We start from the raw sequence: 12302 nt of genomic DNA, 5'->3' as shown, positions 1-12302 counted from the left end.
ATTTTCCGAGATTTATAATGCCAAAATTGATTTGCTTGTTTTTATACTTCTGCGTTTTGAATTTAAATGATCATTATTCTAATGTTTTATAACACAGCCCAAGCATTTCATGTTGACTCACTACAAATAGAATTGTTGAATAGCTTATGTTATAGGAACAGAATTAGGCCATTTGGCCCATCAAGTCGATTCTGCCATTCAATCATGGCTGATCTATCTTTCCTTCTCAACCCCATTTTCCTGCCTTCTCCCCATAACCCCTGACAACCATACTAATCGAGAATCTGTCAATCTCCACCTTAAAAATATCCATTGACGGCCTCCACGGCCTTCTGTGGCAATGAGTTCCGCAGATTCACCACCATCTGACTAAAGAAATTCCTCCTCATTTCCATTCTAAAGGTATGTCCTTTTATTCTGAGGGTATGATCTCTAGTCCTAGACACTCCCATTAGTGAAAACATCCTCTCCACATCCACTCTATCCAGGCATGACAATATTGCTCTGACATTATTGCACTGTTGTACACATGCCTACAGGTTAAGGGGGATGCATTTAATCATTGTAAGCTTTGTTAACTGTGCATCATTTTTGAGGCACATTGACAATAGAAAGATATTGCACTAATTGGATGGTCAGATGTTTTTGTTAAACCCTTGTGTTGCAAAGGGTGATTAACTGGGCTGAGTTGCTTCAGGTTACTGTCTTCTCAGTATTCTATCTCCAGGTTTAATGTTCAAACTGAGCAACTACTTATTTGAAATTTGAGATTCTCACATCCTGCAAGGTTACATTGTGCTGCAAATATTTAGGGCCATATTTTCCAGTTGCTATTGACTTAGCATTTTCAGTGTTGCAGGTAATGGACCATTGATCTACACAATGTCCAATTCATTCTGTCTTTCGGCTGTGTTTCCATTGCTACTCGTCATTCAGATGGGGAGTTAATTGCTCTGTTAAGAGTCTTCTCATTAAAAGAGAAACTAACATCGCTTTTGATCCTCTTCAGATGGCCATTAATAGAAATGCGAAACCAAAGAGCATGTATTTGTTGATAAGATAAATGCTGGCTGACACGATAGCATCCTCCATGGAGTCATTTATCAATTGATCAAATATGCCCAACAGAACAGTGCTTGGATAATAATGTCCCTGTCCCACTTAGGAAACCTGAACGGAAACCTCTGGAGACTTTGCGCCCCACTCAAGGTTTCCGTGCGGTTCCCGGAGGTTGCAGGTGGTTGCTGGAGGTTGCAGGTAGTGGAAGCAGGTAGGGAGACTGACAAAAACCTCCGGGAACCTCTGGGAACCGCACGGAAACCTTGGGTGGGGCGCAAAGTCTCCAGAGGTTTCCGTTCAGGTTTCTGAAGTGGGACAGGGGCATAACTTGTGACGGGCTCAATTGTTCAAAGTTTTCAGTGCAACTCCTTAAACTATCACCTTCATTTAGAATTGACTGCCGTTTATATAATCCCTTGAAGAAGTCACATGAGGAAAACTTTCAATTGTATAATGTCTTTCCTACATGCCCTAAGCCACTTTAATTAAATGTTTTTTTCTCAACCTCGTCGTGTATGTAATGTTGGTAGCTTGTGCACAGCAAGCTAACATAAAAGCAGTGTGAAACAACCAAATGTCTTGCTTGCAGTAATATCACAGAGATGCTAAAGAAAACTCCTTGCAACAAAGAACATGGTTAAGTACAGCACAGGAAGAGGCCCTTCAGCCCACATTTCTGAGTCGGACATTGTGCCGAGATAAATTAATCCAATCTGCCTGCATGTGATTCGTATTCCTCCACCCAATTATGCTTGGGCAAAGAATGAAACATCTCTCGCTATACTGGGCTATTTTCATTCCTTCAAATCACAAGGAACAAAAAAACACATTGGGTCATGTTAACACATTACTGAGAAAGAAAATATTGCTAACAGGTTGGACTGCACATTACTTCAGAAGTTTAAGCATGATGTTCAGCAATGTTTCTGTGTAACAGGATAAGATGCAATGTTTCCACAAGCACGTGCGTCAATGGACTACCATCTTTTCCGAGTGGTGACAAAATGAAAATATTACTTATATTTTCCCGAGGTAAAAAAATTATTGTGATTAACGTTAATGGTTAAGACCGACATTCACCAGCGATGTTCAGCATAAATAAGACGTGCCAATCCTTTTCATTTGTATTCTGACTTGATTTGTTTCCAAATCGTAACCTTTTTTGACATCACTTCGGCAAAAATGAATACACTCCACATTTAAATGGTTTCTATTGCAATTTTTTATAGCAATTTTCAGGCCTAATATCTCACTGATGTTGACAGCTTGGGAGTGATTACCTTTTAGTGACATTTAATCTTGGCTCTAGTCCATTGGATGGTTGACATTGTAATCTGCAACCTGGAAAAAGGAGTCTATATTAGACAGCTTGCCAATAAATTGAAAATTAGTGCCTCTTTGATTTTCATTCTGCAATAAATGTCACTGACACATTTATAAAATCATATTTATTAAGCATATTAAAGACACTGGAACACGCAGGAACAGTTAGGCAAAGCCAGTCTGCACATTGAAGCCTGTCCTTCTAGTCTCCTCAACTTTCCATAGATTTTGATTTCCACAAGTTTTTGTGTCTCACTTTTCTCTCAGAAGCTTTTATTTAACTGTGAATAAAAACAGTTCTGTCCTTTATTGTAGTTTGGTCAGCTCATGGTGGCTTGTGTCTGTGTTGAAGTGTATGCCAATTGATAAAAATTCGAACTAGACTGATATCTCAGTGGCGTTGCTGTCTTATTGTCTAGAGATAATATCCTATGGATACGATATTAAATAGAGACTCAGATATTTCTGTATGCTTGTGATTTTTCATGCCTTGTATTCATTCACTTCATTTGTTGTTTGTTGGATTTGTATGGCATTTGCTGACGTGTTATTTTTTTGCCAATGCTGCAAAACTGAATTCCCAAGTGGGTCTATTGTCTGGGAATACTTTGAGGCATCTTGATATCTGATAGCGCTCAACAAAGTAATTTCTCTTGTGCTTTTACTCTTTCACGTACAAAATGTGTATGACACTGGGCGGCAGGAAGCATTTAAGAAATGGATAGCTGAGTCAAATGTCCTTTGTCAATCTACATATGTCTTATGACCTTGTTCTTCCAAGCTAACAAAAAGGAGGAACATGGATCAATATAGATCTGATTGTTCTTCTGAACTGTGGGACCTTTTGGGGAGGGGGTAGATTGTCAGCCCTGGTTTATTTACACTCTAAATCATTAATTTTACATGAAATGCATTCTGAAGGAAGTAATGAGGCAATACATGTTTCTGTTCTGCCTCTTTCTTTCATTTAATTAAATTTATTTTTGTCGGCATTGGAATTAAACATTAACCTTCTCTCCAGATGATGGACCCTGAACATCTATCATCTTTTACCATTAATACATTCCTTTACAACAATCCCTGGCTCCAAATACTTTTGGTTTGGCAAGTGTAGGTGGATACAGATGAAAAAAGAGTATTGTTAGGCATGCGGGTGGACAAAGGCCGGAGAAGAAAAACAAAGAAGTGTAAGATAAGGATGGATGAGGTGCAGATACCTCTTCTATCCTTTTCTTCACCAGACTTTATCCGGCCCCTCCTCTCTTCCTGCTTTCTTTCTCTCCCGCCACAATCAGACTGAAGAAGGTTCCTGACCCAAAACATCACCTGCCCATGTTCTCAAGAGATGCCGCCTGACCCACTGAGTTACTCCAGCACTTTGTATCTTTTATGCAAACCAGCATCTGCAGTTCCGTGTGTCAGCCTGCAAGCTGCTCATCTGCACGACGAGACTGAAAGCTTGGCCACGTGTAACGACAACCTAAATGTGTTTGTCATTTCAAAGCTCTGTACCCAAGCTAAAATGTCAGTGTAACAGCACTGAGAGCTTGAAGGTTTTCGGTCTGACTATTTATAAATTTTGCAATAAGATAATTCTTCAATCCACTTGGTTTTGCATCTAGTGTTTATCATGTAGCAGGATCTTAACTCCTCGAGTGTCTTTGCGACAGTGGACTTTGACGTATAGCACGATAGACAATAGACCATAGGTGCAGGAGTAGGCCATTTGGCCCTTCGATGTGATCATGGCTGATCATCCCCAATCAGTACCCTGTTCCTGCCTTCTCCCCTGACCGCTATTTTTAAGAGCCCTATCTAACTTTCTTGAAAGCATCCAGAGAACCTGCATCCACCACCCTCTGAGGCAGAGAATTCCACAGACTCACCACTCTCTGTGAGAAAAAAGTGTTTCCTCATCCCCGTTCTAAATGGCTTACTCCTTATTCTTAAACTGTGGCCCCTGGTTCTGGACTCCCCCAACATCGGGAACATGTTTCCAGCCTCTAGCATGTCCAAGCCCTTAACAATCTTTTATGTTTCAATGAAATAACCTCTCATCCTTCTAAACTCCAGAGTGTACAAGCCCAGCTGCTCCATTCTCTCAGCATATGACAGTCCCGCCATCCCGGGAATTAACCTTGTAAACCTACGCCGCACTCCCTCAATAGCAAGAATGTCCTTCCTCAAATTAGGGGACCAAAACTGCACACAATACTCCAGGTGTGGTCTCACTAGATCACGATCTGGATCATTTTCATGATACGTTAGCTGTAAGATATAGTCTCCTCCTTTAACCCTTTTGGAGACTTGTACACCACATGCAGTATCTCCACGCAATAATATTGCGATTTGGTATCCAATGCAGATTGAAAAAAAGCCATTAATCTTGTCAAAAGGACACAAAGTGCAGGAGCAACAGCTGGGCAGGCAACGTCTCTGGAGAACTTGGAGAGCTGACATTTTGGGTTGAGACTGAAGGAGTCTTCAGATTTTCTGGTCCGAATGAGTCTGAAGAACGGTCTCAACCTGAAACATCAGCCGAGTTCTATGTTCTCCAGAGATGCTGTCTGACCCGCTGAGTTCCTCCAGCACTTTGTGTTGTTTGTGCACTAATCAGCATCTGCAGTTATTTGTTTCTACATAATTTCATCAACCCATTTCTCACTGAATTCAGATGTTTAACTTATCCAAACTGAATTAAGCATTTTAGATTTTTTTTAAGCCAATTATGGGGAATGTTTTTTTTCTAGAATATCTGATCTTGCAGCGATGCATTATCTGATAATTCAGAGTCTGGTACTGCTCAGATTGATGTATGGGGGAAGGCTTAGAATGATTCAGCGGCTAATGGCTGTTCAGATTTATCTGATTCATTGGTCAAAATGACATTTCAGTCACTGATATCAGTTTCTAGAAAACTAATTACAAATCTTCCTATTCATAAATATTCAAGTTTAGTGATGCTTATCTCAACAATACCACAATCATGTTTTCAGAAGATATATTCACCACATACTGTATAAACAGCTGGTCGAGAGGCTAACTGATTTTCACCTTTAGTTTGATGATGCAACTAATCTAATTTATCAATGTAATGAAAATTCAAACATTGGTTTTCCTGTAAACCAATTGCCAGTGACAAATTAACCTGAGCTAGTGAACTGATTTGTTGTGTTGTTTGGGAGTAAACTTGATAAGCTATCATCTGCCAACCCTTTCCATAAACCAGTAATCTCTCATTGAAACTAATCAGAAGTACTGTATGTCCTTGTTACAGCCTCTAAATTTGTCATTGGGCTAAATAAGGCTATCCCCAAAGCACATTTCCCTTTCTGTAAGCTGTGCTGTAACAGTCCTTCCTACACTGCATAAAGGGCAGCTCGCATCACCTCTATTAGGCCATTGTGGCCTAATAATCTCAGTGTATAATAAACCCCATGTACTGAAATGTGTAAGAGTCACTGTACAGGATTAGTGAGGATATTTCTGTGTTCACTTGTCCATTTAATGTCACCAGCTCAATGCCTCCTAACTCGAGAGCATTGCATAAATGGTCTTTATAAATAGCATTTTTTGTTTCAACCGTATAATTTGATACTGTCTCTTTATAAACCAAATAAAGTCTCCAAGCATTGAATTCATATTCATCATGCATGTAGTCAGTTTGAGCCAAATTTAGGATTTTGTTTTCTGTCTAATACTTTAAGGTTAATTTTGTGTGGCCTTTAAATTGGATGATCTGTATGTTATCAGTTTCATTGGTATAAATTCACTAAATTTGTAGGAATATTAATCTAATCAATACATTTTAGGTGACATATTATTTTGCAAAGATGTTTACTGGTATCAATGATTTGTTTTCCAATGGTGACTTAATATGCCTCCATTATTCTTGTTTAATTGTCTGAATCGTGCTGACTGATGGTGTGTAATCCCAACGGGAACCATCAACTTGCAGCTGTGCTCATGTCAGGACATCTCGGACTATCACCCGGGTGAATGTGAATGTCAGCAGCTGATGTCTAATCGCCCACTGGTCTCCGTAAGCTTGGCTACAGAGCAGTGTCCGACTGAAGGGACTTTGCATATGGCCCCATGCTTCATGTCGGGGATAAGTAATCAGACATTGGTCACCAGCCCAGTGGAAAATGGTCACTGTTTCATGGTTTAGTTTAGGGATACAACGCGGTAACAGACCCTTCAGCCCAATGCGTTCCTGCCAACCAGCCCTCATACTAACAAAATGCCACACACACACACACACACACACACACACACACACACACACACACACACACACACACACACACACACACACACACACACACACACACACACACACACACACACACACACTGCCAATTAACCTACAAATCTGTACATCTTTGGAGTGTGGGAGGAAACTGGAGCACCCGGAGAAAGCCCATGCAGGCCACGGAGAATGTACAAACCATGTACAGACAGCACCCATAGTCAGGATCGAACCTGGGTCTCTGGCGCTGTAAGGCAGTAACTCTACAGCTGCACCATGTTTTAATGTATTTTTTAAATTTTAATTATTTATTACTTTAACATAATTTTGAAAACACTGAAAAACAATTAGAATATATTAACTCTCCATCAGAGTTATTTAAATCATGTCTAGAAAGTGTATGATAGTTAGCTAGTTGTGAAAAGCCACTGGGGAGTTCTGGTGTGGCCTCATGTTCTGGTACTTGAGGTCTTGTGTTAGCTTGGAGTAGGAGGCGGGATGCACTGCACCTCTCCCCCCACAACCATTTACACAGTAAGTAGGGGCAGATAATGATTGCAGGCAAGAAATCCAGGAAACCATATGGGTCCAGGAAAATGAAATCAGTAAGACTCTTGATGGTAGGGAGCAAAAGAGTAAAGGTGAGAGGAAGGAGTTTCAAACGCCATTTTAGACCAAAGTCTTTGTTACACAAAGTGATTGATATCTGGAACTCCTTGCCAGAGAAGTGGTGGAGTTGATACAATCATTATGTTTAATAAGCGTTTCGATGGGGTCTTGTATCAGCGATGTATAGACAGTTGCATGCAAAGTGAATCAGTGTGGATGGGCAAACATTTGGTATGGACATAGTGGGCTGAAGGACTGATTTCTGTGTGCTATCCAACTTTATGACTGTATAGCATAATCTCGGTGACTGGTTTATCATAAATTGACAGTTAACCCTCAAGCAGTTATTTAATCCAGTTTTGTTAAAGTATGCAATGCCCCACTTTTGTATTTAAACATATGAAACTGTTTGCGCATGAAATAAATATAACGGAAGCTGATAAATTCATGGACATTAGATTGAAGCATATAATAGACTTAGCAATCCAGTCAGAAAAGCAGAAACCAAAGATCCTTCAAGGTCGATGCTGCCTGACCTGCTGGACATTTCCAGTATTTTCTGGTTCTTGTTTTCAGAATTACAAGATTTAGCAGTTTCTTTGATTTCCGCAAATTATTTTGCAGTACAAGTCATTCTTAAGATAAATTTTATGTTGCACCCTGATTTTTCAGTGCGGGTCATTATGTTTAATTGACACAAAATACAGTAAAACTCTGAAAGTGCGGAACTCCTGATGAGTTGACATCTGGCTCACCACGTAATACTTGCTGCACTCCCCATTCATCTACTCTGGCCTCAGTTCCCAACCAATCCTTTAACCTGCCCAGGCCTTGATTCTTATGATCTCCATTCAGCACCTTTGGCCTTGGTTCTCATGTTTTCATCCATTGATCAAACATGGGATCTTGTTCCTATTCAACTACTGGGGCCCATTTCCCAAGCTCCCCCTTAATTTGCCAAGGCCCTGACTCCCCTGTTCCAAATTCACCAACTGTGGTCTTGGTTCCCATGTTCCTCAACCATTTATAAGAGCTCCAGTTCCCATGCACCCTGTACATTCACCAGGACTCCAATTCCCTCACTCCCTATTCACCAGCATTCAATTTTGTGCATTCACCAACCTATTTGCTTGTCCTCAGTTCCATTGTTCCTTTTGAACTTAATTGGTTTTCCACACTCCCTTTGAACTTTGCATTCACTGGGGAAAAAAATCCCCATTATTCTCCTGTGTAACATTTGAGAAAATAGTAATTTAAATGTGGGTGGGAGCTTTGGGGAAAAAATATATATAAACAGGAAAATCTAATTGTCCATCACCACCAGAGATCTGAGCATGCTGCATTACTGTAAACTACCATTAACATGAGAACCATGGTTAGGTACATCAGCTGTTCGAGTTGACGCCTACATTTACTGGACTCGAAGCTTATCTACGCTTCACAGTTCAGTTTCAGTCAGTTTAGTTTATTGTCACGTGTGCCGAGGTACAGTGGAAAGCTTGTTGTGTGCTAACCAGTCAGCGGAAAAACAATACATGATTACAATCGAACCATTTACAGTGTGTATATATACATGATCAGGGAATAACATTAAGTGCAAGATAAAGCCTGATCAAAGATAGTCCGAGGGTCACTAATGAGGTGGATAGTAGTTCAGGACTGCTTTCTAGTTTAGCCTCTTTATTTCCATCATGCCAAACCTAACAAAGACTGTTTCTCTCTGTCCTGAAAGCTACAATTATTAAGAGGACTATGAACATTTAACTGCAGATTTGGTTTATTTGCATGGTTCAGAAGTACATATTAATTAACATGGATGAAAGCCTTTTATTCTAGCTATCAAAATCAAGACTATATAAAAACATACAGCAGACTAATCAGCACTTGAAAAGCAAAATGAGTTGTCCTATCTGCCAACACCTTCAGCAATGATGTTAGACCTAATTCCGACTGTTGGGCGTCAACAGTAAACAGTCTTGATTATATTTTCCAGGATGTTGACCTCTGAACTTTCATCCAAGCTGGTTTTGATATTTCCAGCAGGCTTTGATATCTCCAGCATTTGCAGATTCTCTCTTGCTGTTTTGGGCATATTTCAGACACTGTTAAAGGTTCAGTGGTTAAGAGGTTTAGTGAAACGCCACGGGAGCATTTCCTCTGTGTACGGGTTGTAGCTAAACAGTAAACCTCTTTGTTCTAAATAGCTCTGCAGTTTCACTTTGCGCATCACTCAGAAGACATCTATTTCCATTGTGTACTGAAAGCATGCACTCTTCAGTGACACTGAATGAAAGGCTGCAAAGGGGAAAATGACAGGGTCATAATGTCCAAGTCTTCTGTGATGGGTATAAGAGCAGCATCTTTCAAAGCATAGGAGTCTAAAGTGGATGAATGTTCACCAGGTTACTGACATTATTCATTGTTCACTCGACAAACTTTCTCTGCTGAATGATGTCACTGCTGAAAATAAAATCCCTTTTATCAAGAAGAAATTTTACCATTCTTGAGATTCTCTTTAAAGACTTTTGAAGGATGTTGTCATTATCATTACTATGTGTACCTTTTCTGGACTTCAAACAAGCTCATAAGTGCCAGGATAATGGACCATAAACATATTCTGTTGTTCAAATGAAACACAACATTTTCAGTTCAAAACCTTCACCGTTAAATCTCCATCACAGGTGATAGACTACTGATCGACATCTACTATAAACCAACTGACTAACATGGCTATCTGGACTACACTTCTTCCCACCCTGCTTCCTGTAAGGACCCCATCCCCCTACTCCCAATTTCTCCGTCTACGCCTCATCTGCACCCAGGATGAGATGTTCCACACCAGGGCATAGGAGATGTCCACATTCTTCAGGGAATTGGGGTTCCCCTCTTCTACTACAGATAAGGCTCTCACCGGGGACACTTCTATACCCCATAACTCTGCTCTCACTCCCCGTCTCCCCCCCCCCCCCCCCCGCTCGTAACAAAGGCAGAGTCCCCCTTGTCCTCACCTTCCACCCTACCAGCCGTCACATACAACAAATAATCCTCCAACATTTTCGCCACGTCCAACGGGATCCCACCACTGGCCGCACCTTCCCATCTCCTCCCCTGTCTGTTTTTTGCAGAGGCTGCTCCGTAACTCCCTGGTCAATTTGTCCCTTCCCACCCAAACCGCCCCCTCTCCTGGCACTTTCCCTTGCAACTGCAGGAAATGCTGCACTTGTCGCTTTACCTTCGCTTTACCTCCCCCCTTGACTCCATTCAAGGACCCAAGCAGTCTTTCCAGGTGTGGCAGAGGTTCACCTGCACCTCATCCAACCTCACCTATTGCATCCGCTGCTCTAGGTGTCAGCTGCTCTGCATCAGTGAGACCAAGCGTAGGCTTGGCGATTGCTTCGCCCAACACCTCCGCTCGGTTTGCAATAACCAACTTGATCTCCCGGTGGCTCAGCACTTCAACTCTCCCTCCCATTCCGAATCCAACCTTTCTGTCCTGGGCCTCCTCCATGGCCAGAGTGAGGCCCACTGTAAATTGGAGGAGCAGCACCTCATATTTCGCTTGTGCAGTTTGCACCCCAGCGGTATGAACATTGACTTCTCTAATTTCAGGTAGTCCCAGCTTCCTCCTACCCGTCCCAGCTCGGCCCACTGTCTCCGCCTCTTCCTTTCGTCTTCCCGCCCTCCCCACCCTCACATCAGTCTGAAGAAGGGTCTCGACCCGAAATGTCGCCTATTTCCTTCGCTCCATAGATGCTGCCTCACCCGCTGAGTTTCTCCAGCTTTTCTGTCTACCATAAAATTTGTAGTGCCTTGTAAAGATTTACAGCTTCTGCATGTGGATACAAGGAACTGCAGATACTGGATTACAAAAAAAGAGACAAAGTGCCAGAGTAACTCAATGGGTCATGCAGCATCTCTGGAGAACATGCTAGGTGATGTTTCACATGAGAAGGATCCCACCAAAAACATCACCTATCCATGTTCCTCAGAGATCTGCTTAACCCGTGAGTTATTCTAGCACTTTGCAGCTAGAGAACTGTTTATTGTGATCAGAAGTATTTTTTTGTAATTTGAACTTGTTTACTTTACGTTTAAGGACCCAGTTAGTCCACATCGATCATCTGTTTGCACTTGGTCAGTGTTTTATATTCTCATCCATTCCCTGCACAATGGGGGCAATCTAACCTACAAACCCACATGCCTTCAAGATGTGGGAGGAAACCGCTAGCACCCAGAGGAAACTCACGCAGTCACAGGGAAAATGTGTAAACTCCACACAGACAGCAGCCAAGGTCAAGATTGAATCTGTATTTCTGGTGCTGTGAGGCAGTGACTCTACCAGCTGTGCTTGGCTGCAGATTTTAGCCTGAAGCATCATATTGCTTTTTTGCATGCACTTTAAATAAGAAAACTGCTTATCAATGATTTTTGTTATACTTCATTATATGAAGAACACATTCATATGGAAGGGTCCTGAACAGAAACGTTGACTTCCATTATCTTCCACAGATGCTGACTGACCTATTGAATTCCCATAGCATAGACACAAAATGCTGGAGTAACTCAGCGGGACAGGCAGCGTCTCTGGAGAGAAGGAATGGTTGAGACATTTCTTCCGACCCAAATCGTCACCCATTCCTTCTCTTCAGTGATGCTTCCTGTCCCGCTGAGATACTCCAACATTTTGTGTCAATCTTTGATTGAAACCAGCATCTGCAGTTCCTTCCTACACAGAATTCCTCGAGCAGTTTGTTTTTTGCTCAGACTCCAGCATCTACAGCTTGTGGCTTCCTATCTGGCTTGTTAGTGCTCGATATGAATAATATTTCATTTAATCTGGTGCTAAGTGCATGCAAAGGTCCTTTGAGGAAAGCTTGTTTCCAGTTTGTGCTCAAGAAAACAGTCACAAACGATGCAAGTTTTACCATTGTGCACACGCAAAAATTCATCTTGAGAAACAACGCAATTTGCTTTGTTTCATGCATCCTAGCATGATCCATGATGAGAAGTATTATTATTTTAATTGTTTTCATAGGTCCTAATTTTCTAACTTTCTCCT

At 41.4% G+C, this 12302-nt stretch overlaps 1 protein-coding gene across 4 annotated transcripts in view; it reads left to right on the top strand.

Annotated features, from left to right (window-relative positions):
* Positions 1–12302, top strand: part of LOC116991390 (opioid-binding protein/cell adhesion molecule homolog) — a 1877101-nt gene that overhangs the window by 102835 nt on the left and 1761964 nt on the right. The window lies entirely within an intron of this gene.

The sequence above is a fragment of the Amblyraja radiata genome, chromosome 33 (genome assembly GCF_010909765.2).
Source record: "Amblyraja radiata isolate CabotCenter1 chromosome 33, sAmbRad1.1.pri, whole genome shotgun sequence".
Taxonomy (NCBI): Eukaryota; Metazoa; Chordata; class Chondrichthyes; order Rajiformes; family Rajidae; genus Amblyraja; species Amblyraja radiata.
Note: the sequence above shows the minus strand (reverse complement) of the source record. Positions and strands in the feature narration are given on the sequence as shown.